Below are 27,704 nucleotides of genomic sequence, written 5' to 3'. Positions count from 1 at the left end.
TAGCCTTCAGTCATGAAACTGGGTTTACCACACACTGCTCTCACGCGTTGGTGTGAAAGGGGCAACACACTCCTCTCACACACTCCTCTCACACACACTCCTCTCACACACACTCCTCATAGTTGCTGCTGCTGCCGGTCTCACTGGGATTACTCAGCTTCAGAAGGTAAATAAACCTCTTTTAATGCTCTGTGTAACCTCGTTAAGTGTGTGTGAAGAGACATGTAACTTGTGTGATGTGTGTGAGGTTAGATTAGCCCGCATGCGGCTAAAGATGGGGAACGTGGGAGCGGTTCTTTGACTGAAAGGCATTGGTTGATTTGTAAGCTTCTTTACTACTTTTACTTTCAACACACACTGCATTTACTTAGGATCAAGATTTATAATTGTGATTATGTCAATGACTGATTATCATGTTATAATCTAACACTAGCGTCTTTATCCACCTTATTAAGGATGTGGACTGACATACATTGTGTAAAAGAGTCATTAATGTGAGTTTAAACTCTGATAAAAGGCATATATTAACAGCTAACACACAGTGGATGTGATGGATTAATAAATGTGTAACTGCTTTTTACTAAAAATAAATTCATGTTACACTCATTATTTGAAGGATAAAACTTGATTAATTTTTAAAATGCGAATACATTGAGAAATATATAAATGTATATAAGGAATATATATATAAAATGCATTGAAACCATAGCAAATATTAGATTAAAACGCAAAACTATGTTAAAAATGGGTCAGTTTTATGTAATTTAGTGACTATTAATAGACACAACCTTGAATATATTATTATTTTTATATAACGTACTAATTTAATCTTCAAAATGTGATGTTAAAGGCTTTTACTTGCTTGAAAACGTGTTCTTGAAACTTAAAATGGACAGAAATCCATGTTTCATTCATTATTTGGAGGTTAAAACTTGATTTATTGTAAAAAATGGGAATACATTGATAATTGAAACCATAGAAAAGTTGAACCTATGTTGAAAACGGGTCAGTTTCCTGTATAAGCGTTAACAACGATAATCTATCCTCAGTGTTTCAGCAGGAAGAGGTAGAAGATGTCTGAGGGCCGGGTGGCGATAGACATGGGGACCAATGGAGCCTCCAAACACCAGGTACCCTTCCTTCATTGATCATAACCTCACATATTATTAAAAATATACACATTTTGGGTTTATAATACGTGTTTTTCAGCCTGCAGGTTTGGGCCAGCAGCGGCGCGGCACCACCGTTAGCTTCCACAACATCGACTACAAAGTGACCGTCGGAGGAAACTGCCTGTGTCGGAAGAAAGGGACGATCAAAGAAATCCTCATCGACTTAAAGTGAGTAAAATACAGCTTCAAAAATGGGAATGTAATTAGATTAGATTCCTTTATCGTCACTACAGCGACATTCCAAGCATTCCCGAAGGTGCAATTACACATAACAGACAGTATCATGTTGACAATACAAGCTAAAACTTTGAATATATAATATACAAAGTGACTATAAATTGGACCTATGATACATCGAACAGTACAACAATACAACATTACCATACAAATACAAGAACAATACGACAAGGCAGTCACAAATGTAAACAAGTAATGTCATGTTTTAAATGCAGTTTAAATGGTTAAATGCTCCGGAGATACAGACGTTCATCCATCTGTCTTTTCTGCAGGTTTGAGCAGTTTGAAAGCGGTAACACAACAACAGGCTATAAGAGAAGCAAATGTCTCATTATTGTCATTAAAGGGTCATACACATTGTTTCCAGACATAAGGAAGCTAGTTAGCTCGGTTGCTAACGGAACAATACGTGAATAGAGATCATTATAATATGTCTTATAACTAATATTCCTTGTTTTGGTGAATAGCTCGTAGCCCGTAATGGCTTTTTCTGGCTATCCTGGTTGGTCGATGTTTTTTGTTACTTGTTAGACGCTTTTATCCAAAGCGACCTACATACTCAACACTGTGGGCAATCCCCACAGGAGCACTTTGGGGTGAAGTGTCTCAGGGACACAACGACATGCTGGCCGTTTCTCAATCTCGAGGATACTGGCTTCCAAGCCAATATTTCAAGGATGCTACGTCATCGAGTGCCACTGAAGGACTGTTCCAATCTCCAGCATACTTGGAATTCCACCGAGGCCGCCTCCTTGGTTTGGCGGTAATTTCGAGGCTGCACATGGGTAGACTTCGCGTCCTTAAAATCCCCACAATGCTTTGCGCACGGACTAAATATGTGACTTTGTTACATTTGTTATCACGAAAAATGTGTCCCGTGAAAGTAAAGCAAGTTCATAATTAGATAGACATCGTGAGGTATTTATTTTCGGTACAGTTTATGTTGAAACCGTTAGAGAGAGTGGCACACTTGCTAGCCTGTTCCATTCTTCTTCGTTTTCCGAAGCCGTGGCTTGGAAGCATACTTGCTTCGTTTCTGAAGGAAGTGACTTGAAGTACGCGACTACCAAGCCAGCATCCTCGCGATTGAGAAACACCCCTGACTGCAGTGGGGTTTGAACCTGTGATCCCCCTGATCCGAACACCAACGCACTAGCCCACTGCGCCACACGCCTCCCATTGGTCTGGTTAATTTAGTTGTCACTTTACAATCAGACGACCTACAATCCTACCTCCCCTAATACTGGAATCTGATTGGTTTATCAGCTCGTCTTCTTGGGAATTATTAAGAAGTGTCTAAAGTTTTAAGGGTTTTGTCGAATTAACTTTTTCGCTAAAGTTATCGGACCAAATGTGATTTAAACATTTCAAATCAAATCAAATCAAGTTTTATTTATATAGCACATTTATAAACGATTTTTGGTGGAGCCAAAGTGCTGTACATATAATAAAAATAGCCTACAGTAGAGACACTGTACAGCAAATACAACAACACAGATTGTTCAGAATATCAGTATGAGAAAAACGACACCCTCTGGTAGGCCAAGCTTAAAATTGTCAAATGTATCGTTCTATAACAGGGGTCTCCAACCTTTTTTAGGATGAGGGCTACTTTCAAAAAATAAAACAAGTCGTGAGCTACTTTTACTCCTCTTTTTTGTTTTTTTTAGTGTATATATTTAGCACATTTTAACATTATTATATGCTACCTTTAACCTTTGAGTGCTGTTTGGGTCTGTGGGACCCGTTTTCAGTGTTTACTAAAATAACATGTATGCAATTTAATTATTTTAACCTGCTTTATTTGGTGGTGGACGTCACATCCTCTAGGGGGGTCCGGGGGCATGCACCCCCAGGAAGATGTTTTTTAAATGTTGAAGTTAAATGCATCAATCTGGAGCACTTTGAGCTAGGGCTGCTCAATTCATCGTATTTTAATCACAATTACGATGTTGGCTTGCAACGATTATGAAAACAACATAATCGAAATAAAACGATTTTATTTTTTTAAATAGGTTTTTCAGTTGAATTATACTTAAAGTTCAATAATCAACTGTTAAAAACATACTTTTCTAATTATTTTCTTCAATAAATTGATGTTTTCAAAGTAAATGGTTGATCGTTTTTAATAATCGTGATATCAATTATTGACCCAAATAATCGAGATTATGATTTTTGCCATAATCGAGCAGCCCTACTTTGAGCCCAACATGAATTCATGGATACAGCTCTCAACACTCAGATGAAAGGGAGCTGTATACTTTTCAATAATCCAAACATCTTTAGAATATGATCACAACCAATCATTTAAACTTGTTTATTCTTATCTTATGTTACCTAGTTAGCATTCTTTCTTTTTATTTATGCATATTTTAATAATCCCTCCCCTTTTAAACTTTTGACTGTCCTATAGTTCAGGGGTTCCCAACCCCTGGTCCACTGACCGGTACCGGGCCGCGAAATAGCTGTGAGTTTATCGTAATATTTGCAGAATTATAAATATATACAAATATTTTATCATAATATTTTTTTCAAAAAGTGTTTAATTTTTGCACCTATACCAGTCATATTATTTCATCCAGTAGCCTGGTTAAACTTTCACTAGAAAACTGTTAAAAATGCCATGGCTTTTATGGTGTTCCGAGGGATTCGGCAGCTCAGGGTCTCAGCCTCTCGAGCGCACGAGAAAGTTACCGGTGCGCCAAGTAGGAAGAGGAGCGCACAGGAGACAACTGTTTAATTGCAGACTGTTATGTTTATGTGGGGAAATGGCAGTGCATACATTATTTGAGATATATTTCAAACTCAGACTTCATTTTAAGGACATGTCGGCTAGGAGTGTAGAGCTATTTGTTTAAGCACCGGATTGGCAAAACAGGAGAGTAAACCAGTCTGCCTTGATCTATGAATGCATGTCCGGGACTCTCACAGTATCTGCTGCCCGCAGCTGTTTTATAGAAGGAACACCTCCTTCACTTCATGAAATGGCTGCAGGCAGCATCAAGGCAAGGCAAGGCAAGTTTATTTATATAGCACTTTTCAACACAAGGCTATTCAAAGTGCTTTACAAAAAATGAAAGACATTCAGAAAATGGCATTTAAAATCAGTCATTAAAAAGAAAAGCTAATAAAATAAACATTAAAAGAAAAAATACATGGATAAAAAGTACATGGATAAAAGCTACAGTGCAGTCTAAGATATGAATAGTTCAATTAAAAGCAGCGACAAAAAGAAAATCAGGAGGCAGCGGGACGTATACTCCGCCTCTGAGAAGTGCAGCACCAGCGGGTAAAGATGTGCCTTTTTACGCACCGCCTTCGCTGTGTTTACCTTCATCAGAACAGCGAGTGACTGCAGGCTGCTACGTGTTAACCACACACACCTCTACACACACATCTCTACACACATCGAACTGCCCGATTACTCCCCCTTTTATTAGTTTTATGAAGGAGATGTCCATGCAGTCACCAAGGCGCATGATGTGTGTGTGTGTGTGTACTCTGCTCAGCTCAGCTCTGTGTGTTCGGTGTGTTTGTGTCTGTCCGACACCGGCATTTGTTTTCAAATGACCATGAACAGTAATTTACACACATCTGGCTAACTCCATAGGTAGCCTATATGCGGGTGTTCCCAAAATAAATAAATGTAATCTTAATCTCGATGTAGAGCTAAATGCTGTCGGATACTATCATAATATCTTCTGAAAACAAATGCCAGTCACACACACACACACACACACACACACACACACACACACACACACACACACACACACACACACACACACACACACACACACACCCACACACACACACACACACACACACACACACACACACAACACACACACACACACACACACACACACACACACACATCACACACACACACACACACACACACACACACACACACACACACACACACACACACACACACACACACACACACACACACACACACACACACACACACACACACACACACACACTTTGTATTGTATTAGAGGTTCCAGGTTGTTGTGTTTAATATTCATGAGAATATTTGTCATTGTTCAAATGATAATAAACATTAGCATAAAGCATATTTGTCCACTCATATGTTGATAAGAGTAATAACAACTTGAAAAATCTTGCTCTAAGGTACATTTAGAACAGATAGAAAATGTGCGATTAATTTGCGATTAATCGCGATTAACTATTTTAATCGACTGACAGCCCTAGTCTATTTATTCTATAGTCATAGCAATCTCATGAGCACAATAAGCATATCATGTAATAATAAGAATCAGTCTTGTAATGTTATATACAAATAGACTCCACAGAACTGTTAGCATGGTACCAGCTCAGTTCTGTACGGGGTTTAGTTTCAATTATATGAACTTTTCTCACATTTCTAAACTGTTTTTGTCATTTTCTCCCTCAGTGGCCTCATGAAGCCGGGACTGAACGCCATCATGGGAGCAACAGGATGTGGGAAATCATCGTGAGTCTGAACTGAACTTTAATATTTACTTCATATGCTAATTTAAACTTCGACAACCCGACATCTCAGAGGGAAATACTGTAGTTTTCATCCAGTGGAAAGCATGTATCTGCAGCTGGTGATGAACTAAAGGATAACGTGTTCCTTTACAGGGAAGCTATTTTTATTATTCAAATTAATAAATAAATACTGCAAGACATTTGTAAAATAACATATAACTAAAATATGGGAAGAATTATCCAGAAAATGTCTTAAAATAATGTGAAAAGTAAAAATACAAATTATTATTAAAATATGTGAAATGTTGTATGAGTGTGAAATGTGTTAAATATCCCAAAAACTATGAGTAAAATATATTTAAAAAATAAGCAGAAAATATGTGAAAAATTCCAAAAAGAATGATCCAAAATACAAGAAGAACTGTTTGTTAAACAAATAAAATATGTTTCCAATCAGCCCTCTAACTTGAATCTCCCTACATCAGGTTTCTGGACGTGTTGGCGGCGAGGAAGGACCCGGCCGGGCTCTCCGGAGAGGTTCTGATCGACGGAGCTCACCAGCCTCCAAACTTCAAGTGTCTGTCGGGATACGTGGTGCAGGTGAGAGGAGGTCAGACAGGAAGTAGAACTGCAGGAGCCAATCAGGCGTCTACAAACATTCATGGTTTCCAGAGGATGAACCCTGGTGACATTAATGATAATCTGACTTTCCCTCTAGCGCCACCATGACAGTGACCAATGGGATTTATGGTGAAATGTCTCGAGAACTGTGTCCGTGCAATTTCAATGAAATGAATTACTGATGTGCACTTTCCCCTCGGCATGAATTGAAATGACTTTAGTGATACTATTACTTTTTATTTAGTGCCTCCTCTCCTCTCCTCTCCTCTCCTCTCCTCTCCTCTCCTCTCCTCTCCTCTCCCTCTCCTCTCCTCTCCTCTCCTCTCCTCTCCTCTCCTCTCCTCTCCCCTCCTCTCCTCTCATCTTCTCTTCTCTTAACAGCGGGGTTAACAGGGTTTGTTGTAGTTCTGGTTCTGATCATTCTTCATGTTCTCCATGTTTCTTCTTCACGTTCTTCTTCATGTTCTCCATGTTTCTTCTTCACGTTCTTCTCCATGCTTCTTCAGGACGACGTGGTGATGGGCACTCTGACCGTCAGAGAGAACTTCACCTTCTCGGCGGCGCTCCGGCTGCCGGCCTCCGTCTCTCAGGAGGAGAAGAAGCAGAAAGTGGAGAAGCTGATCCAGGAGCTGGGGCTCGGACGGGTGGCCGACTCCAGGGTGAGGAGGGGGGGGAAGAGGAAGAGGAGGAGGAGGAGGAGGAGGAGGAGGAGGGAGGAGGAGGAGGAAGAAGAGGGAGGAGGAGGAGGAGGAGGAGGAGGAGGAGGAGGAGGAGGAGGAGGGGGGGGAAGTACAATAAAAAAATAAACAAATGCAGAAAGCTAGTAATGGGAACATATGTGGTCATTTTAAATGCCAAACAAAACTAAGAATGATATAAATGATCCCTCCAAATCTACAGGGAAAATCCTGATTAAGTTATGAGACCAAATCTACCACATTTATGGGAAACACCCTTTTTAACTATTCTTGGATAAAATATGAGATATTCACCGAGACTCAGTCGAACATATATGGGGAAAAAACCGTAATATTCTCAGAGATAAAGTGGTTAGTTTACGAGAACTAAAATCACATATTTAAAAATACCCTCTGAGATTAAAACTGTGTGTGTGTGTGTGTGTGTGTGTGTGTGTGTGTGTGTGTGTGTGTGTGTGTGTGTGTGTGTGTGTGTGTGTGTGTGTGTGTGTGTGTGTGTGTGTGTGTGTGTGTGTGTGTGTGTGTGTGTGTGTGTGCAGGTGGGCACTGAGCTGATCCGGAGTATTTCGGGGGGAGAGAGGAGGAGGACGAACATCGGCATGGAGCTGATCATCGACCCCCCCCGTCCTCTTCCTGGACGAACCCACTACTGGGCTGGATGCTAGCACCGCTAACTCTGTACTGCTGCTGCTGAAGAGGGTACACACACACACACACACACACACACACACACACACACACCACACACACACACACACACACACACACACACACACACACACACACACACACACACACACACCACACACACACACACACACACACACACACACACACACACACACACACACACACACACACACACACACACACACACACACACACACACACACACACACACACACACACACACACACACACACACACACACACACACACACACATTACATTGCATTTAGCTGACGCTTTTATCCAAAGTGACTTACAATAAGTACATTGGTACGCAAGTACCATTGTCTTGAAGTGGATTCTAGCAGTTACCGGAAGCCAGTGAAGGGAGCGGAGGAGCGGAGTGGTGTGGGAACATTTAGGAAGGTTGAAGACCAGACGAGCCGCTGCATTCTGGGTGAGCTGCAGAGGTGGGATGGCACATGCAGGTAGACCAGCCAGGAGGGAGTTGCAGTAGTCTAGGCGTGAGATGACGAGAGCCTGGACCAGAACCTGAGTCGCTTTCTGTGTCAGCTGGGGACGTATCTTCCTGATGTTGTAAAGCGTGTATCTGCAGCAACGGGTTTTAGCAGCGATGTTTGCAGTGAAGGACAGTTTGTTAGGGTCACACCCAGATTCCAGATACACACACACACACGTACGTACGTACGTACGTACACACACACACACACACAGCAATTATGGTGGTAATTTGGAGTAAAAACACACAACTTTTCCAAGTAAAAAATGTAAAAACAGTGACTTTCATCTCAGATTCACTTCTCCTGGTTTTTACCCCCGTTTCCCAAAAAGGCTTTCATACAGCTTCGTACTGTGTCTGTGACCAGGTAGGAACCTTTCTTCCGCTCTTGTTTCTGCAGGATGGCTAACAGCGGGCGCACCATCATCCTCTCCATCCACCAGCCCAGATACTCAATCTACCGTCTGTTCGACAGCCTCACGCTGCTGGTGCACGGGAAACAGGTGTATATACTGTGTTTAGCTCATGTTCTACCTCCTTGCTTCACTTTGCTCTACTTTGTCTCACTTTTGGTCAATCTGGTTTATCTTTCTTTTCTGCCTATTTTATTATTCTCTTAAATCACATCAGCTTCTATAATATTCTACGTAGTGAAATGAATGAACACATGAACTCGTTCCTCTCTAAAGGTGTACCACGGCTCGGCTCAGACCGCTCTGGACTACTTCTCTGAAATCGGTAGGCAGGTCAAAAGAAATCCAAAGTAACCGAAAACATGAAAGAGAGGAAGTGAACTACATGTGATTGTGTTTGGAACTACATTTCCCAGGGTACACCTGTGATCCCCACAACAACCCGGCTGACTTCTTCCTGGACATCATCAACGGAGACTCCAGCGCTGCGGCTCTGGCCCTGAACAACAAAGAAGGTGTGTGTGTGTGTGTGTGTGTGTGTGTGTGTGTGTGTGTGTGTGTGTGTGTGTGTGTGTGTGTGTGGGGGGGGGGGGGGGGTCTCTCGGTGTGTGTGGGTGTGTGTCGGTGTGTGTGTGGAAATATAAATACACTTTTGTTGTATTTCCTTGTGATGATTATTCCTTGTTTCCTCCAGACTCTGACGTGTCGTTCTCCTCGATGCAGGGGATTGAAGATAAACTGGTGCAGGAATACAGGAAGTGCAGTCAATACAGAGAGACCAGAGCAGAGCTGGGTACACACGCACACACACACACACACACACACACACACACACACACACACACACACACACACACACACCACACACACACACACACACACACACACACACACACACACACACACACACACACACACACACACACACACACACACACACACACACACACACACACACACACACACACACACACACACCACACACACACACACACACACACACACACACACACACACACACACACACACACACACACACACACACACACACACATACACACACACACACACACACACACACACACACACACACACGCACACACACGGAATCTACTGTGGAATTAAATCTGACAATTCATAATCAACCCAATTAACACTGACCTCCCCCTCTCCCTTTAGAGAGGATAACGGGGGGTAAGAAGTCTTCCTCCTCTTCCTCTCGCTCCAGAACCATCACCTATAAGACCGGTTTCTTCACTCAGTTCAGATGGGTTCTCAAGAGAACCTTCCAGAACCTCCTGTTGAACCCGCAGATCTCCATCGCTCAGGTAACACATATAGATTTAAAATAGAAATAGAATATTATCTAAATATATATGTATTTTTATGCAGCTTTAACGATCAATGAAGTACTTCTTATCTTATCTTCTTAAACGGTCTCATAACGGCCAAACGTGTGGTTTGAGCAGCACCTGGTGGCCGCTAGAGGAACTGCAGCCTCAGATACATACTGTATTTTTTGTTTAAAATGCTACTTTTTAAATATTTTTCACCACTTTTTCTGAGTTTCACTGCCTTTACAATTCCACCAAAGACAATAACAATCATTAAAATGTAAACAACTAGATTTAAAAGCAATAAAAACAGTAATAATGGCAAAATAAATGATGATACAAGTGAATAGAAAAATGTAAATGCATAAAACCATTTTTATTTTTTTTAAAGAAGCCTGGCTTTTATCAGAGCTTTAACTACAGGATTAATTGATTTCTTATTTATATAAATTATGTATCTATTAATTGATCCATTATCTCTCTGTTTTGCTCCTCAGATAGGAGTCACTCTGTTCCTCGCTCTGATCGTCGGATTCATTTTCTTCGGAGTGAAGAACGATGCGAGTGGACTTCAGAACAGGTAGCTATACTGTGTTTATATTAGTAAATCATATATACGTATAACGTGCTGGATTACAGTAAATATATGTTGTGTTTCAGGACGGGCGCCTTCTTCTTCTTAACAATAAATCAGTGTTTCAGCTCGCTGACGTCTGCAGAGCTCTTCATCACAGAGAGGAAACTTTTCATGTGAGTCTAAACACATCCTTTCCTCAAGTAGAAGTACAGATACTCGTGTTTAAAAGTACTCTGGTAAAAGTAGAAGTATTGACTAAACTTCTTTACTCAAGTCAAAGTAGGCTTTGAAATGTACTTCAGTAAAAAGTACCCATAACTAGCAGCTGTTTTAAAGAGTACCTGACCTCCCTTTATATTAATAGAACAATAATGTCATTGTTAGCTAATGAATGTTTCCATGCTGAACAACGGCAACATGACAACGTTTCCATTGGTCCCTCTTCTTTAGAGAAGACCAGGAAATTATGGATACACGGATCGTGTTCAAATCAATAGGCACGCAATGACTCTAAAGAATAATGATCACGCATCAAACACACATTCAGACTAAAGGAACCAGCTGTTTGGAAAATGAGAGAAGTAGAAAGTACAGGTATTTGTGTTCAACATGTAAGAAGTAGAAAGTACAGGTATTTGAGTTCAACATGTAAGAAGTAGAAAGTACAGGTATTTGAGTTCAACATGTGAGAAGTAGAAAGTACAGGTATTTGAGTTCAACATGTAAGAAGTAGAAAGTACAGGTATTTGAGTTCAACATGTAAGAAGTAGAAAGTACAGGTATTTGAGTTCAACATGTAAGAAGTAGAAAGTACAGGTATTTGAGTTCAACATGTAAGAAGTAGAAAGTACAGGTATTTGTGTTCAACATGTAAGAAGTAGAAAGTACAGGTATTTGAGTTCAACATGTAAGAAGTAGAAAGTACAGGTATTTGAGTTCAACATGTAAGAAGTAGAAAGTACAGGTATTTGAGTTCAACATGTAAGAAGTAGAAAGTACAGGTATTTGAGTTCAACATGTAAGAAGTAGAAAGTACAGGTATTTGAGTTCAACATGTAAGAAGTAGAAAGTACAGGTATTTGTGTTCAACATGTAAGAAGTAGAAAGTACAGGTATTTGAGTTCAACATGTAAGAAGTAGAAAGTACAGGTATTTGAGTTCAACATGTGAGAAGTAGAAAGTACAGGTATTTGAGTTCAACATGTAAGAAGTAGAAAGTACAGGTATTTGAGTTCAATATGTAAGAAGTAGAAAGTACAGGTATTTGAGTTCAACATGTAAGAAGTAGAAAGTACAGGTATTTGGGTTCAACATGTAAGAAGTAGAAAGTACAGGTATTTGTGTTCAACATGTAAGAAGTAGAAAGTACAGGTATTTGAGTTCAACATGTAAGAAGTAGAAAGTACAGGTATTTGTGTTCAACATGTAAGAAGTAGAAAGTACAGGTATTTGTGTTCAACATGTAAGAAGTAGAAAGTTCAGGTATTTGAGTTCAACATGTAAGAAGTAGAAAGTACAGGTATTTGAGTTCAACATGTAAGAAGTAGAAAGTACAGGTATTTTGTGTTCAACATGTAAGAAGTAGAAAGTACAGGTATTTGAGTTCAACATGTAAGAAGTAGAAAGTACAGGTATTTGTGTTCAACATGTAAGAAGTAGAAAGGACAGGTATTTGAGTTCAACATGTTAGAAGTAGAAAGTACAGGTATTTGAGTTCAACATGTAAGAAGTAGAAAGTACAGGTATTTGTGTTCAACATGTAAGAAGTAGAAAGTACAGGTATTTGAGTTCAACATGTAAGAAGTAGAAAGTACAGGTATTTGAGTTCAACATGTAAGAAGTAGAAAGTACAGGTATTTGTGTTCAATATGTAAGAAGTAGAAAGTACAGGTATTTGTGTTCAACATGTAAGAAGTAGAAAGTACAGGTATTTGAGTTCAACATGTAAGAAGTAGAAAGTACAGGTATTTGAGTTCAACATGTAAGAAGTAGAAAGTACAGGTATTTGAGTTCAACATGTAAGAAGTAGAAAGTACAGGTATTTGAGTCAACATGTAAGAAGTAGAAAGTACAGGTATTTGGGTTCAACATGTAAGAAGTAGAAAGTACAGGTATTTGAGTTCAACATGTAAGAAGTAGAAAGTACAGGTATTTGAGTTCAACATGTAAGAAGTAGAAAGTACAGGTATTTGAGTTCAACATGTAAGAAGTAGAAAGTACAGGTATTTGGGTTCAACATGTAAGAAGTAGAAAGTACAGGTATTTGAGTTCAACATGTAAGAAGTAGAAAGTACAGGTATTTGTGTTCAAAACGTAAGAAGTAGAAAGTACAGGTATTTGAGTTCAACATGTAAGAAGTAGAAAGTACAGGTATTTGAGTTCAACATGTAAGAAGTAGAAAGTACAGGTATTTGAGTTCAACATGTAAGAAGTAGAAAGTACAGGTATTTGAGTTCAACATGTAATAAGTAGAAAGTACAGGTATTTGAGTTCAACATGTAAGAAGTAGAAAGTACAGGTATTTGAGTTCAACATGTAAGAAGTAGAAAGTACAGGGTATTTAGTGTTCAACATGTAAGAAGTAGAAAGTACAGGTTATTTGTGTTCAACATGTAAGAAGTAGAAAGTACAGGTATTTGTGTTCAACAGTGTAAGAAGTAGAAAGTACAGGTATTTGTGTTCAACATGTAAGAAGGTAGAAAGTACAGGTATTTGTGTTCAACATGTAAGAAGTAGAAAGTACAGGTATTGTGTTCAACATGTAAGAAGTAGAAAGTACAGGTATTGGGATCAACATGTAAGAAGTAGAAAGTACAGGTATTTGATGTTCAACATGTAAGAAGTAGAAAGTACAGGTATTTGAGTTCAACATGTAAGAAGTAGAAAGTACAGGTATTTGAGTTCAACATGTAAGAAGTAGAAAGTACAGGTATTTGAGTTCAAAATGTAAGAAGTAGAAAGTACAGGTATTTGAGTTCAACATGTAAGAAGTAGAAAGTACAGGTATTTGTGTTCAACATGTAAGAAGTAGAAAGTACAGGTATTTGTGTTCAACATGTAAGAAGTAGAAAGTACAGGTATTTGTGTTCAACATGTAAGAAGTAGAAAGTACAGGTATTTGAGTTCAAAATGTAAGAAGTAGAAAGTACAGGTATTTGAGTTCAACATGTAAGAAGTAGAAAGTACAGGTATTTGTGTTCAACATGTAAGAAGTAGAAAGTACAGGTATTTGAGTTCAACATGAGAGAAGTAGAAAGTACAGGTATTTGTGTTCAACGTGTAAGAAGTAGAAAGTACAGGTATTTGTGTTCAACATGTAAGAAGTAGAAAGTACAGGTATTTGAGTTCAACATGTAAGAAGTAGAAAGTACAGGTATTTGTGTTCAACATGTAAGAAGTAGAAAGTACAGGTATTTGTGTTCAACATGTAAGAAGTAGAAAGTACAGGTATTTGTGTTCAACGTGTAAGAAGTAGAAAGTACAGGTATTTGTGTTCAACATGTAAGAAGTAGAAAGTACAGGTATTTGAGTTCAACATGTAAGAAGTAGAAAGTACAAGTATTTGTGTTCAACATGTAAGAAGTAGAAAGTACAGGTATTTGAGTTCAACATGTAAGAAGTAGAAAGTACAGGTATTTGAGTTCAACATGTAAGAAGTAGAAAGTACAGGTATTTGAGTTCAACATGTAAGAAGTAGAAAGTAAAGGTATTTGAGTTCAAAATGTAAGAAGTAGAAAGTACAGGTATTTGGGTTCAACATGTGAGAAGTAGAAAGTACAGGTATTTGAGTTCAACATGTAAGAAGTAGAAAGTACAGGTATTTGAGTTCAACATGTAAGAAGTAGAAAGTACAGGTATTTGTGTTCAACATGTAAGAAGTAGAAAGTACAGATATTTGAGTTCAACATGTAAGAAGTAGAAAGTACAGGTATTTGAGTTCAAAATGTAAGAAGTAGAAAGTACAGGTATTTGTGTTCAACATGTAAGAAGTAGAAAGTACAGGTATTTGTGTTCAACATGTAAGAAGTAGAAAGTACAGGTATTTGAGTTCAAAATGTAAGAAGTAGAAAGTACAGGTATTTGAGTTCAACATGTAAGAAGTAGAAAGTACAGGTATTTGAGTTCAACATGTAAGAAGTAGAAAGTACAGGTATTTGTGTTCAACATGTAAGAGGTAGAAAGTACAGGTATTTGTGTTCAACATGTAAGAAGTAGAAAGTACAGGTATTTGTGTTCAACATGTAAGAGGTAGAAAGTACAGGTATTTGTGTTCAACATGTAAGAAGTAGAAAGTACAGGTATTTGAGTTCAACATGTAAGAAGTAGAAAGTACAGGTATTTGTGTTCAACATGTAAGAAGTAGAAAGTACAGATATTTGAGTTCAACATGTAAGAAGTAGAAAGTACAGGTATTTGAGTTCAAAATGTAAGAAGTAGAAAGTACAGGTATTTGAGTTCAACATGTAAGAAGTAGAAAGTACAGGTATTTGTGTTCAACATGTAAGAAGTAGAAAGTACAGGTATTTGTGTTCAACATGTAAGAGGTAGAAAGTACAGGTATTTGTGTTCAACATGTAAGAAGTAGAAAGTACAGGTATTTGAGTTCAACATGTAAGAAGTAGAAAGTACAGGTATTTGTGTTCAACATGTAAGAAGTAGAAAGTACAGGTATTTGAGTTCAACATGTAAGAAGTAGAAAGTACAGGTATTTGTGTTCAACATGTAAGAAGTAGAAAGTACAGGTATTTGTGTTCAACATGTAAGAAGTAGAAAGTACAGGTATTTGTGTTCAACATGTAAGAAGTAGAAAGTACAGGTATTTGTGTTCAACATGTAAGAAGTAGAAAGTACAGGTATTTGTGTTCAACATGTAAGAAGTAGAAAGTACAGGTATTTGTGTTCAACATGTAAGAAGTAGAAAGTACAGGTATTTGGGTTCAACATGTGAGAAGTAGAAAGTACAGGTATTTGTGTTCAACATGTAAGAAGTAGAAAGTACAGGTATTTGAGTTCAAAATGTAAGAGGTAGAAAGTACAGGTATTTGTGTTCAACATGTAAGAAGTAGAAAGTACAGGTATTTGAGTTCAACATGTAAGAAGTAGAAAGTACAGGTATTTGTGTTCAACATGTAAGAAGTAGAAAGTACAGGTATTTGTGTTCAACATGTAAGAAGTAGAAAGTACAGGTATTTGTGTTCAACATGTAAGAAGTAGAAAGTACAGGTATTTGTGTTCAACATGTAAGAAGTAGAAAGTACAGGTATTTTAGTTCAAAATGTAAGAAGTAGAAAGTACAGGTATTTGAGTTCAACATGTGAGAAGTAGAAAGTACAGGTATTTGAGTTCAACATGTAAGAAGTAGAAAGTACAGGTATTTGTGTTCAACATGTGAGAAGTAGAAAGTACAGGTATTTGTGTTCAACATGTAAGAAGTAGAAAGTACAGGTATTTGTGTTCAACATGTAAGAAGTAGAAAGTACAGGTATTTTAGTTCAAAATGTAAGAAGTAGAAAGTACAGGTATTTGAGTTCAACATGTGAGAAGTAGAAAGTACAGGTATTTGTGTTCAACATGTAAGAGGTAGAAAGTACAGGTATTTGTGTTCAACATGTAAGAAGTAGAAAGTACAGGTATTTGTGTTCAACATGTAAGAAGTAGAAAGTACAGGTATTTGGGATCAACATGTAAGAAGTAGAAAGTACAGGTATTTGTGTTCAACATGTAAGAAGTAGAAAGTACAGGTATTTGAGTTCAAAATGTAAGAAGTAGAAAGTACAGGTATTTGAGTTCAACATGTAAGAAGTAGAAAGTACAGGTATTTGTGTTCAACATGTAAGAAGTAGAAAGTACAGGTATTTGAGTTCAACATGAGAGAAGTAGAAAGTACAGGTATTTGTGTTCAACGTGTAAGAAGTAGAAAGTACAGGTATTTGTGTTCAACATGTAAGAAGTAGAAAGTACAGGTATTTGAGTTCAACATGTAAGAAGTAGAAAGTACAGGTATTTGTGTTCAACATGTAAGAAGTAGAAAGTACAGGTATTTGTGTTCAACATGTAAGAAGTAGAAAGTACAGGTATTTGTGTTCAACGTGTAAGAAGTAGAAAGTACAGGTATTTGTGTTCAACATGTAAGAAGTAGAAAGTACAGGTATTTGAGTTCAACATGTAAGAAGTAGAAAGTACAAGTATTTGTGTTCAACATGTAAGAAGTAGAAAGTACAGGTATTTGAGTTCAACATGTAAGAAGTAGAAAGTACAGGTATTTGAGTTCAACATGTAAGAAGTAGAAAGTACAGGTATTTGAGTTCAACATGTAAGAAGTAGAAAGTAAAGGTATTTGAGTTCAAAATGTAAGAAGTAGAAAGTACAGGTATTTGGGTTCAACATGTGAGAAGTAGAAAGTACAGGTATTTGAGTTCAACATGTAAGAAGTAGAAAGTACAGGTATTTGAGTTCAACATGTAAGAAGTAGAAAGTACAGGTATTTGTGTTCAACATGTAAGAAGTAGAAAGTACAGATATTTGAGTTCAACATTTAAGAAGTAGAAAGTACAGGTATTTGAGTTCAAAATGTAAGAAGTAGAAAGTACAGGTATTTGTGTTCAACATGTAAGAAGTAGAAAGTACAGGTATTTGTGTTCAACATGTAAGAAGTAGAAAGTACAGGTATTTGAGTTCAAAATGTAAGAAGTAGAAAGTACAGGTATTTGAGTTCAACATGTAAGAAGTAGAAAGTACAGGTATTTGTGTTCAACATGTAAGAGGTAGAAGTACAGGTATTTGTGTTCAACATGTAAGAAGTAGAAAGTACAGGTATTTGTGTTCAACATGTAAGAGGTAGAAAGTACAGGTATTTGTGTTCAACATGTAAGAAGTAGAAAGTACAGGTATTTGAGTTCAACATGTAAGAAGTAGAAAGTACAGGTATTTGTGTTCAACATGTAAGAAGTAGAAAGTACAGATATTTGAGTTCAACATGTAAGAAGTAGAAAGTACAGGTATTTGAGTTCAAAATGTAAGAAGTAGAAAGTACAGGTATTTGAGTTCAACATGTAAGAAGTAGAAAGTACAGGTATTTGAGTTCAACATGTAAGAAGTAGAAAGTACAGGTATTTGTGTTCAACATGTAAGAAGTAGAAAGTACAGGTATTTGTGTTCAACATGTAAGAAGTAGAAAGTACAGGTATTTGTGTTCAACATGTAAGAAGTAGAAAGTACAGGTATTTGTGTTCAACATGTAAGAAGTAGAAAGTACAGGTATTTGTGTTCAACATGTAAGAAGTAGAAAGTACAGGTATTTTAGTTCAAAATGTAAGAAGTAGAAAGTACAGGTATTTGAGTTCAACATGTGAGAAGTAGAAAGTACAGGTATTTGAGTTCAACATGTAAGAAGTAGAAAGTACAGGTATTTGTGTTCAACATGTGAGAAGTAGAAAGTACAGGTATTTGTGTTCAACATGTAAGAAGTAGAAAGTACAGGTATTTGTGTTCAACATGTAAGAAGTAGAAAGTACAGGTATTTTAGTTCAAAATGTAAGAAGTAGAAAGTACAGGTATTTGAGTTCAACATGTGAGAAGTAGAAAGTACAGGTATTTGTGTTCAACATGTAAGAAGTCAAAGTAAAAAGTCGTGGAGTAAAGTACTGATAGGCTACCAGAAAAGTGTACTTAAAGGTGGGGTAGGTAATTCACTTCAGAAACACACTTGTTGTCATATTCCATGGAATGCTCTTAACATCCCGATAGCAATGAATATCTGAAATGCTTTGACAAAAAATCCATAAATAAATATCATCAGTGGAAGCCGTGGCGCTGTAAAAAGCTCGACCAATCATCTGAGCCGGCTAAAGTAACTGGATGGCCTACCTGCCTGTCAGCCTTCCATCTGGGCACAAACTCATCTCGTGCCCTCATTGGTCATGTGCGCGTTCGTGTGTTGGAGGAGGGGCTCTGTGAAGAAGGGGCAGATTTTTTCCGGTTGTGTATTTTCAAATTCTAGCGCACTCGAGCTGGTTTCTCCAAGATGACCTACCCCACCTTTAAGTACAGTAACAAAGTATTTCTGACCCGCTCTATCGAAATCAGTCGGAAGTCGCAACGGCTCATTTCAAAATAAACGTGGATTTACGTAAAAAACTATTTTTTCGGGGTTCTGGTGTTTTGTTTGATTTTAAACAAACAAAGTCTTGGCTTTCAGAATATGAAACTTTTATTTCCAAAATCACACGATAAACACATGTTTGAAGCTTGTAAAGGGACGAAGACGGGCACCTCTCACTCGCACTCTGCTGTTCCACAGCGCCGCCCCCCTCCCTCCGGCTGAAATTATGAATGTAAGAGTATAGTAATCATAAATAACACGGCAGGGTCCGTTACAGTTTGTTTTCATCTGATTTCAATTAAACAAAGTCTTGGCTTTCAGAATATTAAACTTGTTTCGGCAAATTCAGATGATAAATACAACTTTGAAGCTTCGGCATAATTACAAGCGGAGAACGGAGTAACTTATCGTCACAGCAGGCATAACAACAGCCGGTGTTTCTCGTGAGAGAAACCAACACTACACACAAACGCAAAATTACACAAACACACGCACACACACACACTCACACACACGTATACACACACACTCGCGAGCTTCCCTCCAAACAAAAATATCTCCCCTCCGTAGTATTTGGATAATTTGCTCCACTAATAATCAATCAGATCGATGGATTCCAGAGAAGAGAACACTTTGAAGGCCTTTTTCTCAAAATGATGACTCGGTGACAGTCATTATATAATGTGACATATTTTGCTTAATATTTGGAATACAAAAACAATCCTGATATCATTAGAAAGCTATGAATATCCTCTTTCCAGTGTATACAACTCAAAATGTGTCTTCGGGTCAATGCGACTGATTTCGATAGAGCAGGTCACATTTGTACTCCACTACTTCCCACCTCTGGACATAACAGACGGGGATTTATATTTAAATGTTCCTGTTAATAACCCTCTGTGTGTGTTTTCCTCCTCAGTCACGAGTACATCAGCGGGTATTACCGTGTGTCGGTGTACTTCCTGTGTAAGATGCTGTCAGACATCATCGCTCTGAGGACGATCCCTGCCATCGTGTTTAGCTGCGTCTCCTACTTCATGATCGGTGCGTCCAACACACACACTCAGCTTTAAATATACCCACACTAATCATTAACTATTTTAATATTTGAGTTTTTAATGTCGTGATTTATGGCAAAACGCCTTCTCAAGGTCCCGAAAGGTAATTACTTTTTTAATTGTATGTCAAATGAATTTGGGATGTTTTATAGGCGTTACAATTAATGCATACATCCCAAAAATAACCTAAATAATTACATTTTCTTGTGAATTTCTATTTACAATGTGTGTATTTAAAAATGTAAAATATTAAATAATCCCAAAAATATTAGTTGAAGAATAAATAATAATATTTAAAATAATTTATAAAAGTGGGGTGGACAGAAAATGTATTTAGATAAATTATTCCATAATAAAAAATTATAATACTTTTTTTAAATAAAAAAAGATGCCTTCCTAAGGTCCCGAAAGGTACATACATTCTTTAAAAATTGTCAATTGAAATCTTGATTGCATGTTGAATGAATTAAACTATTTGAAGTCTTTATATTTGGACTCTTTTGTATGTTTTATAGGCCTAACGATTAATCGATACGTCAAAAAATAATACAAATAATTAATCTTATTTTATTTTCATATGAATTTTTATTTACAAATTAAAATAAAAATTCATACAAAATAAATGAATAAAAGAAGAAATACAAATATTTAAAATCATTATTAAAAAAGTTTTTCAGTAAATGATTTCATAATAAAAAATAATAATAACAACAATTCATTTAAATGTAGACGGCAACTTCTTTCTAATACCCCTTTTAGTGCTTCGTCCTGTTAGCACCTTTATCTAATTTGTTTGTAGACATATTGAACATTTTCTTTGAATGTATTTGTTATTTTATTAACATTATTTTATCTCCTCTCCCTCACAGGTCTGAAGCCCACGGTGGCGGCCTTCTTCACCTTCATGTTCTCCGTCACCATGGTGGCCTACACAGCCACCGCCATGGCACTCGCTATCTCCGCCGACCAGACGGTGGTCGCCATCGCCAAAATCTTCATCACCATCACCTGCGTCTTCATGATGGTGACACACACTCACACACACACACACACACACACACACACACACACACACACACACACACATACCATGTACACATCACTTCAGGGGACATTACATTGACTTACATGCATTTCCTGTAGACGTATCCTAACCTTAACCAACACCCTTACCCTAAACCTAACCAAGTCTTCACCCTAAAATTAATGATTCCCCTTATGGGGACCTCCAATTTGTCCCCATAAGGGAGGCGAGTCCCCACACGTGACTGTGTAAACAGATGTAGGTCCCCACAAGTATAGTAATGCTAGGACACACACACACACACACTCTCACACACACACTGACTCAGGATGAAGACTTAGTAAATCAGCAACCCATAACATGACTCAGCAGTTTTGAACATGTTTCTCTCTTCCTTTTTTAGGTTTTTTATTCCCAGTAAACTGAATTGATGTTTTGTTTTCATTGAAACTGTTTGAATATTTCTTTTAGCACGTTTAATAAGATATTTTTCAAGACCTCTGTGTTTGTTACCCTTAAGTCCTCGCCTTAAACACTTTTTACTTAACTAAGGAACCAACCTTCCAAGGACTATTTCTTTACTCATTTATAGAGATGTTATGGGGGATTCAGAGGTTGCTTGTTCTGTGCACAGCATGAAAGAAAGGCCAAATGAATGGGTTGGGATTTTAGTTTTTTTAAGCAAAGGTTGAGTTCAATCATTTGTACGACCCTCGGAGGATGTTGTAAACATTGAAAGGAAAAAGGTTCCCCACCCCTGCTGTAAATAATAATAAAAACCCTTGATTTATAACTTAACATCTCTGTCTCCTATTGATCAGAGTATATTATAAAGAATAGCAGTTAATTGAAGCTTTATAGCGCAGGCCTTTGTCAGATGGTATATTACGCTGTTTTTTTCCTGCTTCGAATAGTTCTCTCTCTTTTCACCATACCTGTGTTTGCATCACTGAATAAAAGACAGTACATTTAATTTACGGCTGCACACATGGTTCTCACGGGCAGAGAACGCTCTGAATTTCTATAAAAACACACACAGTTATATTTTCTCACCTGTGTAATGTTTCTCTCCTCAGATCTTCGCCGGTCTTCTCGTCAATCTTCCCTCCATCGCCAGCTGGCTCGCATGGCTCAAATACTTCAGCATCCTACGATACGGCCTCACTGTGAGCACACGCATGCACGCACGCATGCACGCACGCACACACACACACACACACACACACACACACTGACACACACTGACTGTTGTTTAGTGATAGATTAAAGTGATGCAAAGTGTTTATTCTGTGTATAATATGTTGTTATACCTCCGTGTCTCTTCAGGCTCTGCAGATTAACGAGTTCACAGGTCTGAAGTTCTGCGGCGGCATCAACACAACAAACATCCCCCCGGGGATCGCGTGAGTACAAATGTGTATTTAAAGAGGCCCTATTGTCAGTGGCGACTGGTCATTAGGGGCAGGTGGGGCACACCTAGTGTCAGCAGAAAGTATTAAAATAATGATTACAACAAAATGCAAAAAATAAATTAAAATATATATATATATTAAATATATTATAAGATCATGTTTAATCATCTGATTCGTCTGTACATTGCTGTTTTAGTCTGTGTTCTTCTAATTAGTGTCTACAGTGTGTGCCTATTGAGCTGTTTAGAGCCATGTGGGACAAAACCCGATCCTGCCCCTCCCTCTCACTGTCTAAGTGAACGGTGACTGTAAAAACTACACTGCGCATGCTCAGAGTATTTTCCTATTTAATGTGTGTGGCAAAAAATAATGACCATAGGGGCATAGAGCTGCCATCCCCACCATACGTCATCTCACATAATTCAGAGCTGATTGGCTGTAAGTACGTGTGCCGCAAAAAGTGTGGTGTGTGAAGAGCAGGTGAAGAGGAGGAGAGAGACGCGTCCTAAAACCAGGAAGTAAGCTGCACATGGCTTCCCTCCACAAAAAAGCAATGAGATTTCTCCATAGGATTTTAGAAAATAGCTCAAAATAAGATCTGTGGGAAACAAACCTGTTAGATAAATGCACGTTTTGTTCAGCCGGATAATATCCACATGTCTACCCTACTTTTATAATTTTCGATTCATAAATCTATCGATTAGATTTATGATAGACTTTTGAAATCACAAGAAGATAAGGAGGACTTTTACAAAAAAGTAATAGAGATTTTTGTCCAGAAGGATAGGCAAATGGACTTCATCTTCAAGTCAAGGTAAGACCACAATTGTATTGAAAATGGGATCTTACTAAGAGAGAACAATTCAATATTTAAATGATAAAATTAAAATTTGTGGGTATCCTTCTGTTGAACTGTCTGTTTAAAATTAATTGAAGCATCAGACAAAAAAAGCTTTTGAAAATAATATTATATTTTGATTTAGGTCAAAATATAATATTTGTAAACCTGAAGAGTCAGTGCCAGTGCCTCACCAGCCATGAACCTCACTGCAGAAGCTTATATAGACATCTAAGTTGTTTGTGCCCCACCGCTTTTGTACATATAAAAACGCCACTGCCTATTGTGCTTTCTGGGGTTTTCCCTTTTTCTGTGCATGTAAATGGTCTGCAAAGGCTAAAATAGTGACATCACTATGTAACACTCGCGTCCTATTGGCTAGCGCTCCAACACATCGTACGTGATAGGCTAAGGTTTCAGACAGAGGGTGAAAAGAGGTGCTGCAGCACAGGCAGTATGAGAACAATAAAGAGCTTTTTGAACATTAAAGCAAGGAGACATGTCCCAGTAGAGACACTACATACTGTCCTCTTTTAAAGGGGACCTATCATGCAAAATGCACTTTTGTACGTCTTGTATACATGAATATGTGTCCCTGGTGTTCCAGGGAACTCACCAAGTGTCAGAAAACACAACCCTCTCTATTTTCCTCCATAGCCAAATCTCTAAAAAAGGGGCTGCAACGGATCTGACACAGACTGATCCAGATTTAAACACTTCTATGACGTCACAGAAGTGGCGCTACGGCTATTGGGCCAACTCCACCAATCAGGAGGAGACAGCCACAGACATTGCCGTTTGAAAGCGCTGGAGACGCTGTAGTACATATGCCAGGCCTGTAGATGGTGCTGTTCTCACAGAATCAGCCCATGCAAAGACAGTGTTAAATTGAGCGAAATGAGGAATGGCTAAAATGCATGATCTGTTTGGTATTTTGAAAAATAAAAAGTATAAATATGCCTTATATAGGTATGGGCCTACACTATATTATTCAAATACAGCATGATAGGTCCACTTTAAGTAGCAGCATGATGTGACTGGCTAGTGTGTGTGTGTGTGTGTGTGTGTGTGTGTGTGTGTGTGTGTGTGTGTGTGTGTGTGTGTGTGTGTGTGTGTGTGTGTGTGTGTGTGTGTGTGTGTGTGTGTGTGTGTGTGGCAAGCTAAGTGTGCCGTACTCCATGAGCGCCGCAGTGGAGGCAACCGCTGGTATAAGGCAACCGCTGGTATAAGGCGAAGAACGACAAGCCCCCCTCCTTTCTTGTAATGGGCCAACCCATTAAGGTGTATTCCCGTAATGAGACCTACCCATACCTTGGTCACAGGTTTAACATCGCTGGCGAGTGGGGGGAGCAGGTCGAGGAGCTCACTACAGAGTTTCTCCATCGTCTCCACCTGATTGACTTGTCCCCCCTCCCCGTCTTCATGAAGTTCCAGGCTGTAAGAGAGGTGGCTTTAGCTAAAATTCAACATCTCTTTGCCAATGTACACATCCCTCTCAAGGCACTGAGAGAAATGACAAACAAAACTGTCCAGCTGGTCAGAAAGTGGGTGGGCCTCAACACACACTCCACACGGGGCATCATCTTTCTCCCATGTGGAGAGGGGGGGCTGGGAGTCCCCAATGTCGAGTGGACCTACATAGCCACCAGGCTAGCCCACCTGATCCACATGCTTAACAATGATGATGTCACCGTAGAGAAATGGCCAGGGCCTCTCTCCTGCTGGATCTACACAGAAGGAAGATCCCCCTGGCCAGCGCAGACCAGAACAACTTCCTCGGCTTCAGGAGGAAAGACTCTGGGAAACTGGACTCTCAGGCCAGGGGCTTCGGGGTCTGACTGGCCAGATCACAATGACCTCTGCAATCGGACTGGAGTCCAGCTGAAATGAACAAGACTCAACACACAGACTGAAGTCTCTGATGAATTGATCACAGACCCCAGTGTGGTTGTGAAGGCCGACATCACAACACCTCAGGAAGAGACTGTGGAACTGCACAGAGACTCTGCAAGGAGGGTTCTGCTCAGCATGAAGCAGTCTGAGATCAGGCAGCACTGGTGTGGACTCAGACTACACGGAAAGCTAGCCTGTTTGGGGTTTGCTGACCACTCAGTCTCACACTCAGTGTTTAAGAACGCCGCTGTTGGTGAGGATGTTCTGACATTTACCATCAAAGCAAGACTGCAGGTATTACCCACTAAGTACAATCTGTCCACCTGGTACCCTCACATTCACACTCCATTCTGTTGAAACCATCAGGATTCAAAACAACACCTAGAATCCATTGCACACATAACAAATGGATGTAATGCATACAAACACCTGTACATAGCCCGTCATGACCGTATTGTGGACATTGTGTCTGATGCGGTACAAAACAATCTTACCATCTAGCGCAGCAATGTACAAGCACGCTAGAGTGTTACCAGAATGGTTTGGCTTCACCAATGATGTCTTTGCTAACATCCCAAATACACCTGATGTTGTTTTTGTTGACACCATAGGGAGGTGCTAATATTAGAAGTAGGCTGTGCCTTTGACCTGTACATGGACCAGGCTTTCCAGGTCAAGTATATCAAATACCAACCACTGCTCGATGTGATAACCAGCTTTGGGTACAAGTGTAGATATAGCATACTTATATTCGGAAGTCTTGGCCATGTATATAAATGCACCGTGATTGGTCTGAGAATTTCTGGAATGTCAAAGAGAAAAGCCAAATAAATTGCCAAATATTGCTCTGTGGAGAGGGAGATGCTATGTGTTCCCCTAAGTGTTCTGTGCTGCTTAGCTCCGATATATTTGATTCCCTGTCTTATGTAATATAATTTGTGGAACCAAATAAAGTATTCAAGTTTGTGTTTGTGTGTGTGTGTGTGTGTGTGTGTGTGTGTGTGTGTGTGTGTGTGTGTGTGTGTGTGTGTGTGTGTGTGTGTGTGTGTGTGTGTGTGTGGTGTGTGTGTGTGTGTGTGTGTGTGTGTGTGTGTGTGTGTGTGTGTGTGTGTGTCTGTGCAGGTGTACAGGGGAGGAGTTTCTGGACAATCAGGGTGTTGATTGGTCCACTTGGGGTCTCTGGCAGAACCACGTGGCTCTGGGCGTCATGACCTTCTGCTTCCTGACCATCGCGTACCTCAAACTGCGCTTCATCCGGAAGTTCACCTAGACCTCCATCTTCATCAGCTTCATCATCCCTGTGATACCTGTCTGTACAGCTCTCAGTTAAAATTGCAGTTTAAATATCTGTTTCTTACGTGGCGAGTGTACATATATATATATTTTGTTTCACTCCTTACTAACGGCGCAGTCTTCAATGCATTTTAATGATAAACTGTGATTTATTGATTTCTCTCTTTTTGCACTTTAAAGTTCAAGAGCCAAAGAAGTAATTCAACACAAATGCAAGAGTGTTATATTTATACATTTGTACAAACATCTGTGATGAGTAACTGTTTCCATAACGTGTCCTTGAGCAAGGCATCCACCCGACAGCTGAAGCAAGAAAGAGAAGCGAAAATAAACCAAGACACTTTCGTTCACACAAAAGTAATAATGATAAATGGGCGATAAAAACAAAAGTAACGCACTAAATTAAATGAGCGTAATAGTTAAAGTTGAGGAAAGGAGTCAAGGAAACTCAGAGAGTGTGTGTGTGATTATATATATTATAGCAGATTTATGTTCATGTAGATACATCAGCACGCATGTAACCTAATGATCTGTTATGGACCCATATATATACTATTTGAAGCAAAAATGGATTAAAGTAAATAATTTCCCTCCATATAGACTTCTGTAGAACGTTTACGATTATTTAAGTTTAAAGTACAAGACAAAAACAAACATGTTTTCCGGTGTGTTCCGATGGCCCTTTATTTTGAAAACCAAATAGTCTAAAGTATCCCATTGGACGAGAGAAAGCGTGTATTTTCGGGATATCAGGCTGTCGAAAAAAGTTTTAGAGTATAAAAACGATGTTAAACAATATTGCCCATTTTAAAAAATGTGTAATAAAGGTAATTATACATAATCATTGGCTTTTTGGTAAAAATGGGAAATCTTTAAGGTTCAGATCAAAGGGCCATCGGTCAAATTCGCAGTTTAGTTGTATAAAAACATAATTTTCGGGGGGATCAGCTTACAATTTTAAACAATACTGCCCATTTAAAACATTTTTAATAAAACTAAACATTCAAAACCTTTGGGCTTTTGGAAACAAAGGGAAATCTTTAAGGTTCAGATTAATGGGCCATCGTTCAAATGGGCCATCGTTCAAATGGGCCGTTCACAGTTTAGTTGTATGAAAACATATTTTATTTGGGGGGATCAGCTTACAATTGTAAACAATATTGCCCCCTTTTTTAAACATTTGTAATAAAAGTAATTATACATAATCATTGGGCTTTTGGAAAAAATGGGAAATCTTTAATGTTCAGATCAAAGGGCCATCGGTCAAATACGCAGTTTAGTTGTAGTTCTAGGGCTGTCAGTCGATTAAAATATTTAATCGCGATTAATCACACATTTTTGATCTGTTCTAAATGTACC

General features: G+C 38.6%; 1 pseudogene; it reads left to right on the top strand.

The window, feature by feature from the left end:
* Positions 1-27,704, top strand: LOC117540549 (annotated as a pseudogene).

This window comes from Gymnodraco acuticeps, unplaced genomic scaffold, assembly GCF_902827175.1.
Source record: "Gymnodraco acuticeps unplaced genomic scaffold, fGymAcu1.1, whole genome shotgun sequence".
Taxonomy (NCBI): domain Eukaryota; kingdom Metazoa; phylum Chordata; class Actinopteri; order Perciformes; family Bathydraconidae; genus Gymnodraco; species Gymnodraco acuticeps.
The sequence above is the reverse complement of the archived record's forward strand: the minus strand, read 5'-3'. Positions and strand labels throughout refer to the sequence as shown.